Below are 24,952 nucleotides of genomic sequence, written 5' to 3' on the forward strand. Positions count from 1 at the left end.
TTTACTTACAACAGAAAATGGTAGTATACAGTTAAAGGACGTATCAGCATCATCAGACGAGGGAAGGAAGAGCCATTCCCGGCAGGTGTATAATGCCCTTTTAAAGGCATGTTTCACAACTCGGGGGGGATAACCCCTCTCTAAAAATCTTGAAGACATCACCCTGGATTTCACTATAAAGTCATCACGGGAGGAGCATATACGCCGCAATCTGAGAAATTGGCCGGTTGGAATGTTATCCCTGAGAGGTTTGGGGTGACAGCTTGAATAAGTCAAAAGCGTGTTCCTATCGGTTGGCTTCCGAAAGAGTGTGGTAACAAAATGATTGTTTTCAACAGAAATTAAAATGTCCAAAAATGAAATTTGTGAAGAATGAATACAGTGATTAAACTGAATATGGGGATTTAAAGAGTTTAACCAGTCAAGAAACAGAAAAAATTGTATGTCCGACCCCGTCCAGATGATCAGAATATCATCAATATACCTACGGTAGAGTGATATCCTTGAAAACCATTCTGAAGGATATACCAGGGTGGTTTCAAACCTGAACTGAAAAATTTCTATTATATACTGTGGTGGAACTGAAACTTTTTCCTTGCACGTTATATTTGGAGATTTAAATTACCCCAATATTGACTGAGTAAATTTAACATCAGGACATGCTAGAGCGATAAAGTTCCTGGATGAAATAAATGACAGTATTATGGACCAACTGGTTCAGGAACAGACAAGAGACAGAGCAATTTTAGATCTCAGTGGAGACCAGGATCTGGAGAGAGAGAGATAATGGTGGGGCCGCTTGACAATAGTGATAATAACATGATCACATTTGAATTAATGAAAGAAGATGGACAGTAAGTAAATCCATGGCTCTAGCACAAAACTTTCAAAAGGAAACTGACAAAATTAGGAAAATAGTTAAAAACTGAAAGGTGCAACTACAAAGGTAAAGAGTGTGCAAACAGGCATGGACATTGTTTAAAAATATCATCTTAGAAGCACAATCCAGATATATTCCACTCATTAAGAAAGATGGAAGGAAGGCCAATTGATTACCAGCATGGTTAAAAAGTGAAATGAAAGGTTATTTTAGCCAAAAGTGGAATCTTCTCTACCCCCTGATCTAACCTAGAACAGGGACTCCCCAAAATGCATTGAACCAGGGCTTTCAGAGAACTGGTTTCCAAAAAGAGGATTAAATAGAAAAATTATATGAAGTGGGCAAAGAAACGGGTTGTTTCCCACAGTGTAACTCAAGGAGCTAGTTACAATAATGCACAAAGTTAAAAAACAAACAAACAGGAGACAGGGACATCCTGTCTTTCTTAAAGTCCAATCAAAAATCCACACTCCAAGATGGTGGCAAGGGTTTATATATTGGTAGAGCACACCATCTGCTGCTCTCACATGGGGGAGCCAAAACCCCAACCTTTACTCACTAATCTTTCTAAACCTCCAGCAAGTTAGAATACTCCTTTTGGTAAGAAACCTATGGTTTCTTAAATTAATGAGCACACAAAGTCCACCTCAAAGCACAATCACAAAAGGTCAGGAAATAAATCTGATTCCAAGTGTTTTACTGTGTTCCTTCAGTTTTGCCTGACTGTTTGAATTTTTCTATGAAACTATAGAAAGTTATATTTTTGAACAGTGAAACACTTGGACTCAGATTTTTCCTGACCTTTTGTGACTGTTCTTAAATGCATGCCCAGGAAAAAAAAAATCATGTTCTCAAGGGAAAGAAAGTTCTAGAACAAGGCTCTGAGAGGGCAGACTGAGGAGCAATGTCATGAAATATTTTACACAAAAAGGGTGGTGGATAAATGGAAATCCCTCTAAGGGTAAGTGGTGAAAGTTAAAACAGCAAATGTTTAAGAAGGCATGGGGATAAACACTAAGAGGATTCTTAGTTGCTAAAAATGAATAAAGAGTAGAAAGCATGACTGAGTAGTAACGCCGTTCTAGTTTTGGTGGGCTCGTGGATTATTGGGAATAAGACATAGAAAGGGCCTCACATGACCTATCAGTGGAGGTGGAGGCAGCCAGCACTTTAGCAGATTCTGGGCTTGCCTGGGACTGGTGTAAAGGACAGTGATAAGAGGGGTTATGGGGGGCTGGGTAAAAGACGGGGAAGGAGAGAAAACTGGGGTTGGGATGTGGGAATTTGTCTGCTCATCTACTCAGAGTGGAAGAATTCTTACTGTACATTCTGAATAGGCCAATTTAGTCTTTTTCAGCTGCTTTTACTGTTATTATGTCAGACGTTATAGCAGAAACATAGGCATCCATGGGGTTTTGTCTGGTAGGCTGAGGTGGTAGAATCAGCTAGCTCAGGGGGTGGCCTAATAGTGAAAGGATGCCAGAAGAATCTGGAGTAGGGCTTTCCAAACTTGTCCAATCAATCCCACAGCTAGTCGAGTTTTCAGGATATTCATTATGAATCTACATGATATACTTTTGCTTGTGATGGATCTACAATGTTTGCAAATTAATTTTTTGCATATTGACTGTAAATATTTTAAACAGTAAGGTCGCCAGCACATGTTGGCGAAGCCCTGATCTGGATGCTCCTTTCCAGATCCTTTCCTAATTTGTTACCCTAAGTTACCAGTTGGCAACTGGAAAAGCTTCCTTCCTTCCAGGGGATCAAGTTTACTAGTACCTGGAGCACACTTCCCTGGATCTGTGTGTAGACATCACTTGATGGAGCATTCAGTAGGCTAGAAAGATGTCACTGACCTTTGGGGGCTGTCAAGGAGACATTCTCCTGATCTGTCCAGACAGCAGATGTGTGTTTTGAGAAGGCCAAAGGTTCTGACTACCCTGCTCTGCATTTGTTGATCTCGTTGTCTTTGAGCAGGACTTAACTATGGTTATGCACCCCTTCCTTCACAACATAGATTTTGCGTGTGGAGCAAAGATTCTGGATTTTTCCAGATTTGCCTACAGCAACACAAAAACGAAGAGCATTTTCTTCCTATGCAGTAGGAAACATGGGCTCTTGAGGCTAAATTTTTCCTAGGATATCCTTGCAAAAATATTGCAAAGTTAATTATGTATTCTTTTTTGATCTTGATAAGCTTGGATATTTACTTGTGCAAAAAAGATCACTAGTTCTAACCCTAGAATAGTCTCAGAGTGAATTGTTGAGATAGTGTTCCATTTTTTATATCCAGATTTTCCGCTAAGCCTTGTTTTGGTTGATTTTTTCTCTCTTTATCTCTTATTATTCTCTCCTTCTCCCTCTGTTTGGGGTCTAATAAGGGTTAATGTTACTAGTTTCTTTTTCTTGTGTATATTGACCACTGAATTATTTTGTATGGACTGGCAACCAATGTTTCTTTTTACAAGATTACTTTGTCGTATTTTGAATTATATATATAGTGTGTGTGTATGTGTGTGTGTGTGTGTAGGGGGTGATTTTCAATAGTCTTCACACACACATAAAACATGGTTTTGCATGTGAAAATGGGCTTTTTGAACATTACCCTGGGGAAGATACGTGGAAAAGTACGTGCAGAAGTGATTGTGCATATGCATACTTGAAAGACATTCCTGGGGGCAGAGCTGAGGCAGGAAAACTAACGAAAATAGATTTATGATGCAGCCTGCCCTTGAGCAAGCTGGAGCCTACCACTGCAACTACCACACAGGAGGTGCTTTAGTAAGTGGTTTGCTCCATTTTTACACTTTCCTGCCAGGTCTTACACTAAGGCCTTCAATGGAGATCCCAAAGAGCCTCTCACATATGTTTCTCCCCCCCCCACACACACACACACAACCTACACCTGGCCCGATGAAGTCTCTTCTCAATATTGTTAAAAGCACACTTGTTCCATAACGTGCAGCCTTTTAGCAGATATGAGGTTGGGAATTTTTCAAACACGCTTTCTACATGCAGAAATAACTGAAAGTACACACACACACACCCCTCCCAAACGTTTCCTTTCAGGCAAAGAAAATTAATTAAGCTTGTAAGACTTAGAATATATAGGGTGATCAAAATGTGCCTGTGTACCTCTACAAATCCCTCGTTTAACACAGAAAGCAACCCCCTTCCTGGTGGAAATAGCTTACATGATTTTTGATAGGGATGTGCAATCATTTAATACAAAAAAAACCCAAAGGCAAGCTATGGCTGCACTCAGTACATAACAGATAAGTGCAGAAAGAATTTAATGGTCCATATAAATGAAGTCACTAGAGATTTATTATTTCATAAAGTGGCAACTCCGCTGTATACAGAGACATCTTTAGAGGGTCCCCCGACACGGACCCCGTGTTTCGCCAAAGGCTGAACACTAGCCCAGTTCCATACAACCTCATGTCTTAGGAATGCACAAGCCCTGTGGCCACTGTTCTGTGTGCCCTCTTACATCCACAATGTCATCCTTTACACACCCAGTTTCGAAAAAGGCATTTCCTTTATCTGGCACCTCGGATTGTACCTCCTCAGGGGCTGTCTATCTTATCAGCTGTCCATGTCAGAAGCTCTATGTGGGTAAAACGTCTCGGATGATTAAGACACGTATCATAGAACATCGCTCTAATATCAAAAATCTCCGTGAAAATTGCTCCCTTAGTTGATCGCTGGGCCCTTTCATCCCATTCTCTTTCGGATTTAAAATATTTTGTGATCGATGTTGTTTCTCCCCGGGGGGGGGGGGGGGGGGCGCGGGGGCAACCTCTGAAATTTTTAATCAGGAAAGAGCAAAAATGGATTTATACTTTAAACACTGTAACACCTGATGGGCTGAATAATGAGTTGGAATGGAGGTTTTTTTACTTGACTTTTGCCTGCCGGGATCTGATTGGCTACCCTCTGATTGGCTGATGTTTTTCTCGTCAATTAGGACAGCGTTTAAAGTTCCTCTGTTCTCTTTACTAGTGCGCTCCCTGTGAACCTTTACCGCTATGGAAATCAGTAATGTCTTTCTTCATGTATCATTTCGGCTTGCCCTACTTGTTTGGTCTTATTATAATGTAACATGTTCCTATGTTTATTTACAGATTGTTGTTAAAATTTGTTGTCCCTCCCAACGCAGCCTTTGGCGAAACACGGGGTCCGTGTCGGGGCATCCTTTAAAGACGTCTCTGTACACATTGGAGTTGCCGCTTTATGAAATGATAAATCTCTAGTGATGTAATTTATATGGACCATTAAATTCTTTCTGCACTTATCTGTTATGTACAATCATTTAATACAACATGAAAAATACACCAATGCCATTTATTGTTTCATTTTGTGGCCTTCCTAATGTGGAATGTCAGAAAATGCAGCAAATTTTCATTTGGCTTTTGTGCGTTAGCAAGTATTAAATGGTTCTAGTGCGCACTATGGGGTAGATTTTATAAATTTGCGCGAGGGCGTACTTTTGTTTGCGCACCAGGCGCGAACAAAAGTACGCTGGATTTTATAAGATACGCGCGTAGCCGCGCGTATCTTATAAAATCCGGGGTCAGCGCGCGCAAGGGGGTGCACATTTGTGCAACCTGCGCTTGCCGAGCCCGGCGCGCGTTGCCTGTTCCCTCCGAGGCCGCTCCGAAATCGGAGCGGCCTCGGAGGGAACTTTCCTTCTCCCTCCCCCCACCTTCCCCTCCCTAACCCCCTATCTAAAACTCCCCCCTACCTTTGTTGCCAGATTTACGTGCCATCACCCGACCCGGGGGCTGGTCCAGAGGCCTCGACCACACCCCCGGGCCGGCGCCACACCCGGTCCCGCCCCAAACCGCCCCCTGACCCCAGTCCCACCCCCAGATACGCCCCCTCCCCGCCCCTTTTACGAAGCCCCGGGACTTATGCGCGTCCAGGGGCTGTGCGCGCGCCAGCGGCCTATGCAAAATAGGCACGCCGGCGCGTGGGGGCCCTGTGCGCGTAAATCCGGCCGGATTTACGCGCACAGGGCATTTAAAATCTGGCCCTAAGTGACCAACATGCAAAAGAACACAGAAATGAACTTTAAAAAATGTTGATGAAATGATACAAAAGCTTTTCCCATGCACACCCCTCATTTTGTATACATACTGCAAACTCACAGGGTTGTTTTTACTTGTGCAGTTTGCTGCAATAATCAAAGCAAAGCTATAGGGGTAGTTTTGCGTTTTTAGGACCTCAAAGTAGCCTGTCAAATTTGCACCTGCTTTTGGGGTAGGGGTTTTTATTTTTTTGGCAAAACTACATGTGTAGTTGCTTCTTCCAACTTAACCCTATCTTGGGAACGCTTATATAAATGCATGCATTAAAGTAAATGTGATTTGACATACACACGTCCTTTTACGCATGTAAAGCACAGGCAATAAATAACCCATTTCCGCAGGTAAAACTGTGTTGACATAGTGCCCTCCCCGTGAACTGCACTGCCTTCTCAGTTTAACCCAGTCCTGCTCTTTTAATGATTTATCTATTTATATTAATATTAATTTTATTAGTGACATACTGTTGCACAGGGACTTTTCACTCACCCAATATATGTGTAAGAAAGAATTTAAAAAAATGGGACCTCCTCTCCTTTTATCTACCCTTTCAACAGCCCAAATGACAAAAATTGTTTGCATTGAGGCATTGGTTTTTCTGTATAATGAATGAGATTTATCAAGGGTTATCTCCCCACTTTTCATTCACAACTTGTGCTCATCTCGTCTGCACCACTATCTCCAGCTTCATTTGCAGGGCATTACCAAGTCTTCTACTCTCACAAGCATGCATCTTAAGACAGTTGCTAGCACCCATCTCTAGCCAACTAGCTTACTTTCTTGTAACAAGTTTTACCATTGCAATAGGTGTGTGATCCAGAAAACAGGTCCCCAGTTGCTGTTTGGTTTGTATGCTGCCATCTAGTGGAATATTGGAAATAGAATGCTTAGTAAGAGTATAGTACAGAACATTAAATATTATAGGAAGGGGATTTTGAAGAACTCAGACTGTGCCTTTTAGATTTACAAAGAGAGGGGCCATTTAGCCTTGGCTCCATAAGGTAGAAAGGCTTATCAGATGGTCGAGTATGTCTGTGTGTGTGTCCTCCTCGTTCAATTTCTAAACTGATGGACTAAGGTGAACAGAATTGTGCATGAGGCAGGTCCTTGAGGGCACATCTGACATTTTTTAAAGTTTGCTGGTGATTTGGTAGAGGGAGGGCACAGGAGAGGAGAAAAGGCAATTTCCACATAAGAAATACATGTGGAGCAAATTCATATCTCAAGAACCACTGGGCTGATTCTAATGAAACTTGATATCCAGACACATAGGGGATAAGGAACTTTAGCGGGATAGAATACAATTTTGGTCATTCTTGATTGACTGTTCATATGGCAATATGTATGATGACATTTCCATCTCCATATATTTTTTAAATGATCTGATTTTGCTGCACCAAATTTCACATAAAGCTAATCCCTTGGCAGAACATATGACTTCTGTATTTTTCAAATGTCACAAGCGATTAGGGAGGGGCGGGCAAAAGGAGAAATTCAGAAATTCTCCTGTAAGAATTGAATCAGACAATTTCGATATATCAGATCTCATAGAATTTGTGTATCTGACCATTGGGTACTATGGTCAGATACATATCTGAACATATACCTGTGTATATTTCAATGCATATTTTATTAACCACTTATAATTCAAATCCACATACATCTAAAATCTACTCACACTCATCACGCATACCACATTCATCCACAGGTTATAACATTGCACCTATCACTAATACAATATTATACCTATCACTCATATATTAAAATACATGCACATATTACATATTAGGGATGTGCAGACAAAAAGTTTTCGTTGATAAGTTGAAGTTGAGGGTCGATTTCGTTCAATATGGACATATGGAGAATTCCATAAGTTGAGGGTCTGTCCATAAGTTCACCGGTTCCCTAAATAAAAATTTAAACCCCTCACCCTCCTTAATCCCCCCCCCCCCCCAAAACTTACCAAAACTCCCTGGTGGTCCAGTGGGGAGTTAGGAAGCCATCCCTGCACTCGTCTGCGATTTCCTCATGGCGCCGATAGCCTGTGTCACAGGGGCTGCCGTGCCATTGGTCAGCCCCTGTCACATGGTCACCGGCGCCATCTTGTACTCCTACCACGTGACAGGTAGGTCATGTGGCAGGAGGTCGCTCCGGGATCCCCGTTGGACCCAACCGGAACTTTTGGCCAGCTTGGGGGGGCCTCCTGACCCCCCCAAGCTGGCCAAAAGTTCCGGTTGGGTCCAACGGGGGTCCGGGAGCGGAGGCGCGGAGGAGCACGTGACGTCCGCGTCACGTCGGAGTGACGCGGCCGTCACGTGCTTCTCTGGACCATTAGATGACTGATGGGATTAAAGGGGCTCTTAGGGAATTTAAGGACATTGCAGAAAGACTAAATAAATTCTTTGCTTTTGTGTTTACTAATGAGGATGTTGGGGAGATACCGGTTTTCAAGGGTGATGAGTCAGATGAACTGAACCAAATCACTGTGAACCTGGAAGAATTAGTAGGCCAGATTGACAAACTAAAAAGTATCAAATCACCTGGACCAGGTATGCACCCCAGGGTTCTGAAGGAACTCAAAAATGAAATTTTAGATCTATTAGTAAAAATGTGTAACCTATCATAATCACCCATTATACCTGAAGACTGGAGGGTGGCCAGTATATCCCAATATTTTAAAAGGGCTCCAGGGGCGATCTAAGAAACTATAGACCAGCGAACCTTACTTCAGTGCCGGGACAAATAGTGGAAACTATTCTAAAGATCAAAATCACAGAGCATATAGAAAAACATGGTTTAATGGAACACAGTCAACATGGATTTACCTAAGGCAAGTCTTGCCTCACAAATCTGCTTCATTTTTTTGAAGGGTTATTAAACATGTGGCTAAAGGTGAACTGGTAGATATAGTATATTTGGATTTTCAGAAGGCGTTTGACAAAGTCCTTCATGAGAGGTTTCTAAGAAAAGTAAAACGTCATGGGATAGATGGCAGTGCTTTTTCGTGGATTACAAACTGGTTAAAAGTCAGTAAACAGAGTAGGATTAAATGGTCAATTTTCTCAGTGTGAAAGGGTAAACAGCGGAGTGTCTCAGGGATCTGCACTTGGACCGCTGCTTTTCAATATATTTATAAATGATCTGAAAAGGAATACGATGAGTGAGGTAATCAAATTTTCAGATGATACAAAATTTCTCAGAGTAGTTAAATCACAAGTAGATTGTCATAAATTGCAGGAGATCCTTGTGTTGTGACGATGGATGGAAAATGTGGACCCCTTGCCTGAGGTGGGGTTGGCACAACCTGAGAGGGCGAACCCTCGCAGGTCCCAACTGTCAGAAGGCGAGGCTGGGCTGTTGCAGGTGTCAGCTGGAGCTTCACTAATACCAACCCCGTTTACCACAGGTAGAGCAGTGGGTGCGGGGGCCGGCTGGTCTTAGGTGGGGCCCCTGTGAAGACGGTCAGGTAGCAGCCGGGAGTGTCATCCAAAGTCGGTCCAAGATCAGAAGCCAGAGAGTCGCCAATAGCCAGTCCGAGGTCGAAGCCAGAGAGTCACCAATAGAGAGTCCGAGGACAGAAGCCAGAAGAGTCACTGAAAGCCAGACCTAGGTCAGAAGCCAGAAAATCCATCCACAGGAATCAAGGATGGGAGGTGGAGCAGGAACAGAGCTCAGAAGGCAGGAACAGGACTCAGAAGGCAGGAACAGGAAACCAACACAGCTCAGAAGACTTCACCAGAGCGAAGCAAACTCATGGCCAAGTCAAGGAAGAGGAAGAGGAAGCTTCTTTATATAGTCACCGGTCTCTGATGTTATCTTAGGGGGGCTGGACAAGTTGTTCGTAGCTGGCCCTTTAAGGCCAGCAGGAGGTGTGGCCTTGTGCTTAGGGAGGGCCCGGCCCAGAATGGGCTGCTGTCGGCATTGGCCTGTGGCGTTGAGCCATGAAAACAGGGTCCATGGTTGGCTCTCCAGCCACGGGGACAGCGCAGCCTTGGCGGCAGCGGCTGCAGGAGAGGACGAGGCTGGTTGCGAGCAGTGGGGGCATCTCCCCACTGCATTCCCGACGCCTGCAGGGAAGGTGAGAGGGGCCGACCGCGAGCGGCTAACAGTACCCCCCTTTTATGGTGCCTCCCCAGGGGTTTCGGTTTGGAAGGGTGCGCCACATGAAACTGAGCGAGGAGATCCTTTCCAGGATATTGGTGATCTGTTCCCAAGTATTTTCCTGAGGTCCAAAGCCTTCCCAAGCCAGCAGGTACTCCCACTTCCTCCTGTGTTTTCTAACATCTAGGACTTCCCGGACTTGGTAGGTGGAGTCGTCCTCGGAGGAGAGAGGCTGCGGTTCGGGCAGAATCCTGGATGGCCATGTCGGCACCACTGGTTTTAAGAGCGACACATGGAATGTGTTGTGAATTTTAAGGGAGGATGGAAGTTGAAGTTGGAGGACATCGAGCCTAGGCACCGGAGTATCGGAAATGGACCGTTGAAGCGGGGAGCAAGGCGCATAGATGGTAGTTTCAGGCTGATAAACCGCATATTCAACCATACTTTCTGGCCAGGTCGAAGAGGTATATATATATTCCAGGGTAACATCGAACATCCAACAAAGGGATTTCCAAAATTTAGCGGTGAACTGAGTCCCGCGGTCCGATAGGATGACTTTGGGCAGGCCGTGAAGGCGGAAGACATGGTGGATAAACAGCTGAGCTAGTTGAGGAGCAGACGGTAATCCTGGTAAGGCCACAAAATGAGCCATTTTCGAGAACCGGTCAGCGATGACCCAGATAGTGGTGTTGCCTCTGGAAGGCAGCAAGTCAACAATAAAATCTGTGTCCAATAAGATGTGTGTCTAAGGTTCGCTGGGAATAGATAGGGGTGAAGTAGGCCCTGAGGTAGACCTGTGGGGTTTTTGTGACGGGCACACGTGTGGCAGGATTCAACGTAGGATCGGATGTCTTTGGTCATCCCTGGCCACCAGTAAAACCGGCAGAGTGTGACCATAGTTCAGAGTTGTCCCGGATGGCCCGCACTGCGAGAATCGTGTGCCCAGTTCAATACTTGCTTCCGGAGACGAGGTGGAACGAAGGTCTTCCCGGGGGGGGGGGGGGGGGGGAATAGGCATGGGGGCGGCCAACAGGACTCGAGTTGGGTCGATGATGAAGCTAGGAGGGTGCAATATGTCCGTGATGTTGAAGGCTCAAGAAAGCACACCCGCTTTCATGGTCTTAACGGCTGGACAATACCTTAGGCCAAAATCGAATCTCGTGAAAAATAAGGCCCAACAGGCCTGCCGGAGGTTGAGGTATTGTGCCCGATGCAGATATTCTAGAGTTTTATGGTCAGAATAGACCATAATATGATGCTGAGCCCCCTCCAACAAGGGGTGCCACTCTTCAAAGGCTATTTTAATGGCGAGGAGTTCTTTATCGTCAATAGCATAGTTGCGTTCTGCTGCAGAAAATTGATGGGAGAGGAAGGAACAGGGATGGAGGGTGTTGGCAGAGTATTGACTGAGGACCACCCTGACTCCTTCCATGGAAGTATCTACCTCGAGAATAAAAGGACGTCGGGGGTCTGAATGACGGAGGCAGGGTTCACGGAGGAAGGCTTCTTTTAAGAAGAAAAAGGCGGAGACCGCCTCAGCTGGCCAATGCTTGGGGTCAGCTCCCTTGTGGGTCAAGGCAGTCAGGAGAGCCACCAGAGATGCATATTTGAAGTTGAAAGATCGGTAGTAGTTTACAAAGCCCAAGAATCACTGTAGAGGTCGCAACCCAGAAGGCTGGGGCAAGTCTTGGATGGCTTTGAGTTTTTCAGGAAACATGCTAAACCCCTGGCTGGAAATGGCATACCCTAAGAACGGAAGGGCTTCTTGTTCGAAGATACATTTTTCGATCTTGACTAAAAGCTGGTTCTCTCGAAGACGTTGGAGTACTCGGGAGATGTCCCTGTGGTGAGCTTGCAGAGATGTCATTGAGGTAAATGACAACTGGCTGGTACAGCAAATCTCGGAAGATTTCATTCATTAAGTTTTGGAAGACAGCCAGGGTGTTACAAAATCCGAAAGGCATAACTAGTATTCATAGTGCCCATCTCTGGTATTGAAGGCCATCTTCCTTTCATCACCTTCTTTGATCCAGATCAGGTTTTAGATTCCCCTGAGATCCAATTTGGTAAAGACCTGTACCCCCTGAAGTAGGTCGAAGAGTTCTGAAATTAATGGAAGTGGGTAGTGGTCCTTGATAGTTATGGAGTTGAGGCCACGGTAATTGATACAGGGGCGAAGAGTCCCATCCTTTTTGCCCACAAAGAAGAACCCAGCACCGGCTGGAGAGGTGGACTTGCGGATGAACCCTCTGTCCAGGTTTTCTTGGTTATAGTTGGACATGGCCTGGGATTCGGTAGGAGAGAGAGGGTAGATGTGCCCCCGGGGCAGCTTAGAGCCCGGTAGCAAATTGATAGTGCAGTTAAAAGAACAGTAAGGTGGTAGGGTCTCAGCCCCTTTCTTGGAGAACACATCTGCAAATGAAACATTTTGTGGCAGCAACCCGGCTGGAAGGGTAGTCACAGCCAAGCATCGCCCAGGAGAGACAGGTGCTTTGACAGGCTGAACCCCAGTGGACCAACTGCAGTGTCTTCCAGTCAAATTGGGGGGAATGTGCTTGTAGCCAAGGAAGCCCTAGCACAATGGGGTGTATGGCCCGATCGAGTACGTGGAAGACCAAATACTCCTCGTGGAGCACCCCAGTGTGGATTAGGATAGGTGCAGTAACGTGGGTGATGCGGCCCGGTAAGGACTCACTTTGGATGGACGAGAGCACCAGTGGGACCAGGGAGCGATGAAGCAGAAGTTGGAGGTGTTCCACCAGAGTCTTCATAATAAAGTTACCCCTGGCTCCTGAGACCACCAGGGCCAAGGTGTGGAAGTTGAGGGATTCTGTCTTCAAGGTAACAGGTAATGTCAATGGAGGAGCAGGTAACGCAAGGCCTAGGAAGAATCCTACTTCAGGACTTATTTATTTATTTTATTTATTTAAAAACTCTTCTATACCGTCGCTAGGTTAATTCACCATCACAACGGTTTACAGAAAGGCACAATAAGAAAAAACTATAATTGGTATAGATTACAAATTAAACATGTGCCAACATAGAACGGTAACATTTTTAATAAGAGAGACTATGTGTTAATTAAAGCTTATATGTCGGTTAGGAAACTGTTAAGCGGTTCAAATCAACATTAATATGCATTTGGAGATATAAAAGAAAAAAAAACTGATTGCTTGGTGCGTCCTTATCTATCTACTGTTTTCCTCCTTCTCTTTGTCTTTATAAAAAGCTTGTTTAAAAAGCCAGGTTTTCAGATTAGTTTTAAATAGTTTCAAATTCCTCTGCAGCCTTATTTCGAGTGGCATGGAGTTCCATAGAACAGGTCCAGCCAGCGACAGTGCTCTCTCCCTTACTTGAGTGAGGTGTGCTGATTTAACAGAGTTAAATTTAACAGTTTAGCCTTATTAGCAGATCTCAGGTTTCTGTGTGGTACATGTACGTGCAGTGCTGTTTTAAGCCAGTCGGCCTTTTCATCATGGATTAGTTTATGAATTATACACAGTGCCTTGTATTGTATTCTTTGTTCAACTGGAAGCCAGTGTAGTTCAGCAAGTGTTCCTGTAATGTGGTCTCTTTTCTTTTTGCCTGTCAAAATTCTAGCAGTGGAATTTTGCAATATTTGGAGTGGTCCAAAAGTTTCCCGAATGCACTGGGCATGATGCCAAGACGTGTCCTGCACCACCGCAGTACAGGTAGAGGCCACCTTGCCGACATCTAAGGTGTTCCTGAGGGGATAGTTTGCCCCAACCCAGTTGTATGGGTTCCTCTGTGGTGGTTCCCGGAGAGCTCGAGTCGGCCTTCGGGGAAGGTGAACGCTGAGGGCTTCTGAAGCCAGCGGAAGATTTCCTGGAGAATTGGGCCTCCCGGGAACGTTCTTGGAGTTGTCTATCAAACCGCCCGGTAAAGGCAATGTTTAAAGAGGGTGTTTAAAGACTCCGGTAGCTTGCGGGCTGTGAGTTCATCCTTGATTCAGAGACTCAAATCTTCCAGAAAGATGGCCCTCAGACAACCGGTGTCCCAGTGGAGTTCGGAAGACAAGGTTCAAAACTCGATAACGTACTCAGCTAGAGTCCGGGAACCTTGGCACAAGTGAAGAAGTGTCGCCCCAGAGGCTGCCTTCCGGGTAGGGTCTTCGAAGAAGATGAGGAAGAGACCCAGGAAACTGTTTAAGTCCTGCAAAAGAGGGTCAGTGTGTTCCCACAAGGGAGATGCCCAGGCTAGGGCTTTCCCATCAAGAAGAGACAAGATGTAGGTCATCTTCATGATGTCTTCTGAAAAAAGGGCTGGTTGTAGACAGAAGTGCATGCTGAACTGGTTAATGAAGCCTCTACAGGCCTGTGGGTCTCCAGCAAAGTGGGGAGGAGCAGGTAGCAGAATCACCAGGCGTTCACCGGGTATCGGCGGTGAGGCCGTAGGCACCGGTGGTGTGAAGGGAATTGAGGGCGCAGAGGAGTCCAAATGACAATTTAGATTTTCTACTGCTGAGGTGAGCAACTCCAGGGCCTTCTGTTGCACCAGGATCCTTTGGGCTAGGCCCGGAATGGCTTGGAGGGCAGAAGCCTTTGCTGAGTCCATGGACTTGGAAATCTGTTGTGACAACGGACAGAAAATGTCGGGAGGTGAGGTCAGGCTGTTGCAGGGGCCGGCTGGAGCTTCACCAATACCAACCCCGTTCTCCGTAGGTTGAGCCCTTGGGTGCGGGGGCCGGCTGGTCTTAGGTGGGGCCCCTGTGAAGACGGTCAGGAGCAGCCAGGAGTGTTATCCAAAGTCGGTCCAAGATCAGAAGCTAAGGGATCGCCGATAGCCAGTCCAGAGTCAGAAGCCAGAATGTCACTGATAGCCAGTCCGAGGTCGAAGCCAGAAGAATCACCGAAAGCCAGCCCGAGGTCAGAAGCCAGAAAATACATCCGCAGGAACCAAGGATGGAAGGTGGAGCAGGAACAGAGCTCGGAAGGCAGGAACAGGACTCGGAAGGCAGGAACAGGAACCGCAGCTCAGAAGACTTCACCAGAGCGAAGCAGACTCATTACCAAGTCAAGGAACAGGAAGAGGAAGCTTCTTTATATAGACCCCAGTCTCTGATATCATCTTAGGGGGCTGGACAGTGTTGTTTATAGCTGGCCCTTTAAGGCCAGCAGGAGGTGTGGCCTTGTGCCTAGGGAGGGCCCAGCCCAGAAGGGGCTGCTGTTGGCATTGGACTGTGGCATTGAGCCGTGAAGTCAGGGTCCAGGTTCTGCTCTCCAGCCACGGGGGACCACGCAGCCTTGGTGGTGGCAGCTGCAGGAGAGGACGAGGCTAGCTGCGAGCAGCGGGGGCGTCTCCCCGCTGCGTTCCCGATGCCTGCAGGGAAGGTGAGAGGGGCCAGCTACAGATGGCCGTGGCCAGTGTGTCTAGAAGATTGTGCAATGTGCACCCGAATGCAGATGAAATTTAATGTGGCAAGTGCAAGGTGATGCATATAGGGAAAAATAACCTTTGCTGTAGATACACGATATTAGTTTCCATATTAGGAGCTGCCACCCAGGTAAGAGATCTAGGTGTCATAGTGGATAATACATTGAAATTCTCAGCTCAGTGTGCTACGGCAGTCAAAAAAGCAAACAATGTTAGGAATTATTAGGAAGAGAATGGTGAATAAAATGGAAAATGTCATAATGCCTCTGTATTGCTCCATGGTGAAACCGCACCTTCAATACTGTATACAATTCTGGTCGCTGTATCTAAAAAATATATAGTTGCAATGGAGAAGGTATGGAGAAGTGCGACCAAAATGATAAAGGGACATGGAACAGCTCCCCTGTGAGGAAAGGGTAATTAGGTTAGGGTTGTTCAGCTTGGAGAAGAGACGGCTGAGGGGGGATATGATAGAGGTGTTTAAAATCATGAGAGGTCTAGAAAGGGCAAATGTGAATGTTATTTACTTTCATATAATGGGAGGACTAGGGGGCACTCCATGAATTTAACAAGTAGTACATTTAAAACAAATCAGAAAATTCTTTCACTCAATACACAATTAAGCTCTGGAATTTATTGCCAGAGGATGTGGTTAGTGCAGTTAGTGTCGCTGGGTTTAAAAAGGGTTTGGATAATTTCTTGGAGGAGAAGTCCATTACCTGCCATTAATCAAGTTGACTTAGAGAATAGCCACTGCTATTACTGGCATCAGTACCATGGGATATACTTAATTTTTGGGTTCTTGCCCCAGGTACTTGTAGACTGGATTGGCCACAGTTGGAAACAGGATGCTGGGCTTGATGGACCCTTGGTCTCAATGGTCTGACCCACTCCAGTATGACAATTTCTTGTGTTCTTAGAAAAGGGCTCATTTTAGGAAGATTAGGAGGTACTGAGTGAAGAATGCAAGAGGATCAGGGAGACGGATGAGGGAAGCAGTGTTTTTGTGTGTGAGAGAGAAAGAGGTTTGTGCTGTGTGTGTGTCTATGCCAGATTACATGAGAGGTTAGTGAGGGAATTTAAGTAAGACCAGTAGGGACACTTAACTCTTCCCTCAGCCTCCCCTCGCCCCCCTTCTCCCAACACCACTACTACTGCAGTTCACATGCTCTCTCCTTTGACCTTGGATTCTTTCCCTGATCCAAAAACCTTAAACCCTTTCTACCTCTCCCTTCTCCCCAGATCCTGACCTCTCATTTTCTCCCATCCTAGATTCCTGATCTTCAGTCCCCTCAACCTTACCCATCTCCAGTCCTCCCACCTTCCTCTCTCTATCCCCTCAACTTCTCCTCACATCCTTGGTCTTCTCACCCTCTCCTTCTTCTCTTACATCCCTGAGATCTTCTCCCTATACTGATACTTCAGATCTCTTCTCCTAACCCAATTAAAGGAAAATAAATTATACAGACACAAGCAAGTTTTATAATATAATATTGTTGACAAGGGCAGGAATGTATGTGTTACAAGAGCAGCCCTTGCTGGTATCAGGGGGGTAAGCCCACCGGCCACTCCCTAAGCCCTTTTGGACTAGAGATGGTGTTGTGGACTCCTGTGTGGTGAGGCAACAAGAAGCACTACCAATGAACCTGAACACAGGTGGAAGTGCTAAAGAGTGACCTCAGGAGGCTTCATTTATGCTAACCATTGTTCCCTCAGGTTGATCCCTTGGTGTTGAGAGCCAGCAGGACGTGTGGATCCCAAGACACAAACAGGCACAGGCAGAAGCCAGGAGGCAGTCCGAGGTCAAGGCAGGCAGCAGGCAAGAAGCCAGTAACCAGTCCAAGGTCAAGGCAGGGAGCAGGCAAGCAGAATCCAGTAACTGGTTCAAGGTCAAAGCAGGCAGCAGGCAAGCAGAATCCAGTAACTGGTCCAAGGTTGAGACAGGCAGCAAGCAGGCAGGAGCAGCATCCAGAACCAGGCACACAGCAAGTGAGGCAGAATCCAAGAACAGGCCAATGAACCTCTTGCCAAGGCAAGGAGTCCAGGTCCAGGCAGGCTAAATAGTCATGAGTGTGCAACATCATCATTGGGGTGGCCTCTCGTCTCTTGCCAGCGTGCACAGAATTGGGTGCACAGATGTGCACGCATGCCCTATGTGTCTCTTTGCCAGGTCTTAGTAATATACGCATCAGAGCATGCAATGGCAGCTCCCTCTCGTGCAGTGAGTGTCTGAAGTTGAGGAGTCTGGGAAGGTGGCTGAATTCTAACAATGTGATAATAAATTGAAACTGTTCAGTCTCAAAAGAATCACTGATAAAGACCAGTAAAATTTCAATATCTTGGCTGAGTTAATTTATTGATTAATATTTAATACCAATACAGTCTCCCAACATGGCCGGGATACGCTGATAGGGTTGTGTCGGGAGGTACCCACAGTCAAATTCTAGATAGAAAATAAAAGAGACCAGCATTAGAATTATTGATTAACAGAACAGTGACTAATAAAGCAATGGAGATGACAAAAGCATACATACCAATATTCAATGCTGCATAAACAGGAAATTACTACAAGCAGGTTTTTAAAGACATTCTGTGAAATAAAAATCAAGATGTAAAAATTTAACAATTTACATGAGTACTTCCAAAAGCTGAAACTGAGCTGGAGTCAAAAGTATATTAGCTTAAAGCGAAGAGTCAGCCAGATAATTCCAGCAGTGATTATATGTCAAGAATGTCTCTACAAGAGAGGAAAAGACTGATATCAGATGGGAACATACACAAGTATCAAAGAAGGGTTTCAGCGAGCAGAATGTGAAACAAAATATGAGGGAATAAACCTAAGATAAGCATCAGAATGTAAATCAGTCCAAATAAGTCACACAGCGTTCAGCGGCCAATCAGCTGACCAGGATTTTTAGCCAATCAAAGGAGCAAGATACAATGCTGACTGGAGGTGAAGCTCAAGAGCAGGGCCGGCGCAATGCACAGTGCAAGCCATGCACTTGCACAGGGCGGCGGCTCCGAGGAGGCGACGGCCTGGGTCCACCAGTGGCCAAAATGGAGTAGAGGCTGCAGGGCCACTGGAGGACTCCATATTGCAGGCAGCTGAAAGAAAAAAAAAAAGAAAGCCGCAGGGAAGATATGAGATTTGACAAACCCCTGATTCAGTGTAGAGGGGGGAAAAAAGCACATCATCTGCGTGAGCCAACAGGAGGAGCAGCGGCAACATTTGAGTGACGTCAACTCCTGCTACTGTGGGATCAGTCTCGTGGGAGGAGCAGTGAGATTTAACATCTCCTACCATAAGACTGGCTCTGCAACAGTAGAAGATAATGTCACTCAAATGCTGCTCCTGCTGCCGACTCACACGGGATGAAGGGGAAGCCTGACTGTATAAACTGCGCTAGGGAGTCCCAACACTTGGAGAGGGAGGAGGAAGAGCCTGGGAGTCTCTAGATGAGAAGGTGGGGGAAGAGCATAGGGAGGGGGGAGGAAGAAAGTGATGAAAGCATAGGAAGAGGAGGAAAGAGCAAGGGATGAAGGGATGGGGAAAGGGGAGAAAACAGGTAATAAGGTGAGAAAGGGTAATCAGCTGAGACAGTAAGGGGTGAGAAGGAGAAGAATCTAGAGGGACAGGTCTGGGGGAAGAACTGAGGCAGAAGATGAGGGAGGGAAGAGCCTCTGGAGGGAGAGAAGGGGTGAAAAGTGGGGGGGGGGGAAGAGAAAAGATAGTGAGGGAAAGGAGGAAGAGCTGAGGTGGTGAGGTAAGGGGATAAGAAGTAGAGGTAGTGAGGCCACGGTCTGCCCAGTGGACCCCATCCATCTGCCAATGGCCTAAGTAGAGAAGAGGCTTTGGGCTGCCAGCGGACCAAATCCCACCAGCAGCTGAACTGGTGGAGGGCATCTTGTGATCCCGACCTGATAGAGGCCAAAGTGAAGAGACAAGCACAGAGCTCACAGGGGAGCAATTGGAAGAAAAGAAAAGTTGAAACCCATGTGTGTGGCACATATATGTGTGTGTGAGAGACAGTGTGTGTGTGTGCACGCGAGTGCGGGAGAAAGGGAGTATGTACACCTGAAAGAGGAAGCATGAGTGTGTGAGCATGAGTATGAATGAGAGAAAGAAAGTGTGTGTGCATATAAGAGAGAAAGAAAGGAAAAACTTTGTGTGCCCTCCCTCCACTAATCCCCAGGTATGGAAAGTGAGATTTGTTTTTAATCCTTATTAGTTTTAATTATTGGGTGTTTGATGTGTCTACTGTTTTGAAATATTTTACAGGTGTTTGGGAAATTTAAAAAAAAATTTAAATGAGTTTTTAAATATTGGATGTTTATTCTTCAGCTGTCTTGAAATATTTCTTTTCATTATTAATATGGTTTTAAGACTATGATTGATATTTTATATTTTTTGATTTTATTATTTGATATTTAATGAGGAATGGAGGTTTCTGTTTTTGCATTGCTGCACTGTAAATAGAGTCTGGCTTTTTGTGATGTTCAGTTCAATTTTTGTCTGCACATTTCTATTTCTACTTTAAGTCTATTCTGTATTTGGTGAGAGTCTGTCAGTGTTTTGCATGTGTGACAGAGGTGAAGTATTCTGCTAGTATGTAGCTTCTGTGTAGGGTTGTATAGCAGCCTGGCTTGTTCCGTTTCCCTAATAGGAGGTATATTGATATTTTAGGAGCTGGTGTTATATTTGCAGTGTTACTTTTTCATAGGCAAGATCGTTATTGTTTGAGCGCTGGCAATTAGTGCTGTTTTGGCATGGGAGGTTTGCTGTTTTGTAAGTTTTACTCATGGCTTTCTGAGGATCAAGCCCATATTCAACATGCATTACAATAGGCCTCAAAACATATGGATATTTTTGCAGGGTTTTCTGGTTGGCACTATAGCAGTGCATGTAAATATAATATACAGGTTGTTGTAAGGATATTTTCACCTCTGAAGACTGTACTCTGAATGTTGTTGTAATGCAAAATCTGCTGTCATAGATGTATAATTTGTAATTGTGTGTTTGTAGAGGGCCGGAGTGAGAGAGGTGGGTGCTAGGGCATCAATACTCTTGCATTGGCTATGTTTGAGGAGAGGGGGGTAGACCTGGGTAGGGAGGAATGTCAGATTTTAAAGTTTAGTTTACTGGAGGGGAGATGAATGAACTCTGTGGGGGGGGGGGGGGGGCAGCAAAAAACTAGCACTGGCCCTGCCCAAGAGATTGTATAGATAATAAAGATGCAGAAAGTTGTACAGGGGATTGAGAACTAACCTGATTCCAAGCAAAATTAACCTAGGGCGGTAGGGCAGGCAAAATATCTGGAGTGGCACATTTATTATTATTATTTATTGGTTTTATATACTGTCATTAGGTAGAACCATCATAATGGTTTACAATTGAGTACAGCAGTTAAAAATACAATAAGCTCAAAATAACAGTAATACATTTAAAACTTATAAACAAAACAAAGGTGTAATCTGAAAGAGAAAATTGTACATGAGAAAAAAAATAAAGTTAAATTGGTAAAAAAAAGTAGATGAAAAAGGATACAAGCCATTAGAGATGTGTATCGTGTGATCAATCATCTTAATGATCGATTTCGGCTGGGGGGGAGGGAATCGGTTCGTCACAGTTTTGTGTTTTTAAATATCGTGTAAATCGTAAATTGGGGGAGGGTGGGAAAACCGGCACACTAAAACATCCCTAAAACCCACCCCGACCCTTTAAAATAAATCCCCTACCCTCCCGAACCCCCCCAAAATGTCTTAAATTACCTGGGGTCCAGTGGGGGGGTCCCGTTGTGATCTTCCACTCTCGGGCGTCGGGCGCGTTGATTGAAAATGGCGCCGGCGCTACCTTTGCCCTGTCATATGACAGGGCAAAGGTAGCACCGGTGCCATTTTGGTTCCTGTTCCCCGACGTCACGAGCGTAGGAGATCGCTCCCGGACCCCCGCCGGCCATATTGCCGTACAGCAAAATGGCACCGGCCGTACGGCAACACGATTCGAGTGCAGGAGGTCGTTCCCGGACCCCCGCTGGACTTTTGGCAAGTCTTGTGGGGGTCAGGAGGCCCCCCCCAAGCTGGCCAAAAGTCCCTGGGGGTCCAGCAGGGGTCCGGGAGCGATCTCCTACGCTCGTGACGTCGGGGAACAGGAACCAAAATGGCGCCGGCGCCATTTTCTATCAACGCGCCCGACGCCCGAGAGTGGAAGATCACAATGGGACCCCCCCCCACTGGACCCCAGGTAATTTAAGACATTTTGAGGGGGTTCGGGAGGGTGGGGGATTTATTTTAAAGGTCGGGATGGGTTTTAGGGATGTTTTAGTGTGCCGGTTTTCCCCCCCTCCCGCTTCCCCTCCCCCCTCCCCCTTTTTATGATTTTTGACGATAAATCGGGGGAATTCCTATTAAATATCGCCTCTAACGATTTTTGACGATTTAAAATATATCGGACGATATTTTAAATCGTCAAAAAACGATTCACATCCCTACAAGCCATCAATAGGGAGAATTTCACAGAGACTCCAAACTCTTCCACTCCAAGACAAGGCTTTCCTACTCCTGAAGGCCTGGACACCACGCCATGGATAGCAGCCACCTTCCACACTGACATCTCTCACGGGGCAGTACAAAACACCTTCTACTCTGACTCACATTGAGGGTCTCAGACTCTGAGGCCTGCTATCAAGGGATAGATTGGACTCCGTTATATAATGATTGGTAGCTTAAGCACTAATCATGCACAGTGGAAGTTCAGTATAATATGACACTCTAAAAATGAATAGAAGTATGAAAGGTTGCATTGTTTTTCAGATAGATTGACTGCACTGTTTTGTATTCCACAATATATTTCAAAACTGGTTTCTTTATAAAACATCCAATAAATCATGATAGATATATTGATTTTTATATCCATTGGTAAAACTGCATAGACATGGAACCATGGCTATCTCTAGACTGCCATACTTTCTACTGCTTTTTAATTGTGTAATAAGGATGCCAATACAACACTGTAGATGTTCATCAAAACATTCTACACAGCAAGAAACAATGTCATATCTAAAAGTACTCCTGGACATATTTTTCACACTGCAGCCCACTTACCACTGTATCACATGGTCCTTTACAGCACATTTACTGCTGGCTGCTCTTTATGACATGCCAAGTCTGTTTTTACTGCTGTAAGTAACTCAAGCATAGAATGAAACCGAGGCGAGAGTAATTGCTTAGAATTAGTATTGTGGCAGTCTAGCATGAATTATTGTAAATGACTTATTGCAAGCGAGAAATAACATGATTAAGGGGTCAATTTTCAAACAGCCCGCCTAGGTGCAAAGTACCAGCATATCGTGTATCCAATTTTTCAGAGGGAAAATACAAGCATACTTTCCTTTTAAAGTTGCCTAGAAATATGAGGACCATGAAATTCGGACCTGCTTTTTCTGCAGGGAGATTTTTTTTTTCTGAAGACAATGCACGTCTGATTTGAAAATCCAATTTATGTCTTCCAACCCCACCTTAAGCATGGCCAGGGAAATCTTACCCCCAGTCTGCCTGACAGGACTTACTATGAGATTCTGGGTCTACTTCTTTTCGCTGGGCTGAGTGAATCCAGTTGTCATGGGGCCAGTCTGGTGGGTAAATCGCTCTAGTTCCCTAGGTCTGACAATTCTCATATTGTAATGTTTCTTTAGTAAGCGTGAACTCAAACAGCTCAACTTTCAGCTCATCACTCGTATTTTCGTGATACACAGCACTTCAGAACGGATGGTGCACATAAATATACATAATATAAAGATATGTTTACAGGGAAATCAAACAAAGAAAAACTCTACACTGCAGGCACTTCTGGGTTATCAAGTGGGATATACTTAAGCACCTCTCAGGTCACACAGTTGCTGCTCCCTGGTGGTAGGAGGAGGTCCCCGTGCTTTCAGCCAGAGGAACAGGATGTTGTGGTTGACCTGTAAAAGAAAGAGACCAAGTTGAGAAAACAGGCACTAAACACTTCCTTAAATCCTATTTGTCAAACAACAGTGTCATGTTGATTTCGACACCTAAAGAAAAGGTGGGGGAAAAAGCAGACACATGAAGGAGGTATGAAACAATAACAAAATAAATACCTTAAAGAGATTCGGCAATCAGGACATATGACAAAGTAAGAACAGTGAATTCAATCATATTAGTGGAGAGGAAAGAAAAACGAGGTCCGTATTCAGCCACCGCACAGCTGTGCTAGATAGTAGGGATGTGTATTTGTTTGCGACAAAATAGGAAATATAGACTATATTTCCTATTTTGTCGCGGATTGGGGGGGGTCCCGAAACGATAGGAAAACACGTGAAATTTCATGTGGTTTTCTTCTCGTTTTCGGGGGGGGGAGAAAGGACACATAAAAAAAAAGAAAAAAACCCAAACCCACCCCTTCAGATTTAATTAATTACAATCCCCCATCCTCCCGACCCCCCAAAACTTGCCTGAAGTCCCTGGTGGTCCAGCAGGGGTACCAGGAGCGATCTCCCCCTCTCGGGCCATTGGCTGCCACTAATCAAAATGACGCCGATGGCCCTTTGCCCTTACCATATGAAAGGGGCTATCGGTGCCATTGGTCGGCCCCTGTCACATGGTAGGAACAATGGATGGCCCACACCATTTTTTAAGATGGCGCCAGCTGTCCATTGCTCCTACCATGTGACAGAGGCCAGCCAATGGCACCGATAGCCCCTGTCACATGGTAAGGGCAAAGGGCCACTGGTGCCATTTTGTTTACTGGCAGCCGACAGCCCGAGAGCGGGAGATCACTCCCGAGACCCCCACTGGACCACCAGGGACTTTAGGCAAGTTTTGGGGGGGTTGGGAGCGTGGGGGATTGTAATTAATTAAATCTGAAGGGTTGGGGTGGGTTGGGGTTTTTTTCGGTTTGGGACAGCCGAAAAAAAATCAGCCCGATAACGAAGGCCAAACCAAAAGGTTCAGCCGAATCACATCTTTACTAGATAGCTGGTTATACCCGCTGAATATAGAGAGCCAATTATACACACTGAATATACCTGGCTATCTTAAAGTTAGCTGGTTATGTGTTATGTGTCTAACAGTGGAAGGTGTTTGTGCTGCTATTGCTGTGAGAAGACACCAGAATTTGAAAATACTTTTTTGTATGATACGCTGTAAGGGAAGCATCCAAGCTCTGTTGTTGGGGGAATTTCTGTGGATGCACAGAACTGGAGGTGCAGGATTTATATTGACATTCTGTCCCTTCCTGTATACATTCCAGACTTCACTCTCATAGCCATATAGAATTAGTTGAATGTGGCTATGAAAATTAGTTGAATGTGGCTATGAAATCATTTAAATAATAGTTTTACTAGAAGTTTTACGCAGAAGACCATTTGGACTTTCTTAGTGAGACTTTTTTATAGCCAATTTTAAAGCAGAGGGCCATGATATGGGGGTGGGTGTGATATGAGGAAATGTCATTTTGGCTCCC

General features: G+C 45.2%; 1 long non-coding RNA gene across 1 annotated transcript; it reads right to left on the reverse strand.

Moving 5' to 3' along the window:
• Window positions 1–17,681: 17,681 nt before the first annotated feature.
• LOC115100105 lies at window positions 17,682–23,411 on the reverse strand. The gene is made up of 3 exons (XR_003858962.1): window positions 23,345–23,411; window positions 18,003–18,058; window positions 17,682–17,911 (listed from the first exon to the last, which is right to left on the reverse strand). It is a non-coding gene; the product is annotated as an uncharacterized LOC115100105 (long non-coding RNA).
• Window positions 23,412–24,952: the final 1,541 nt, after the last annotated feature.

This window comes from Rhinatrema bivittatum, chromosome 10 (genome assembly GCF_901001135.1).
Source record: "Rhinatrema bivittatum chromosome 10, aRhiBiv1.1, whole genome shotgun sequence".
In the NCBI taxonomy this organism is placed as follows: domain Eukaryota; kingdom Metazoa; phylum Chordata; class Amphibia; order Gymnophiona; family Rhinatrematidae; genus Rhinatrema; species Rhinatrema bivittatum.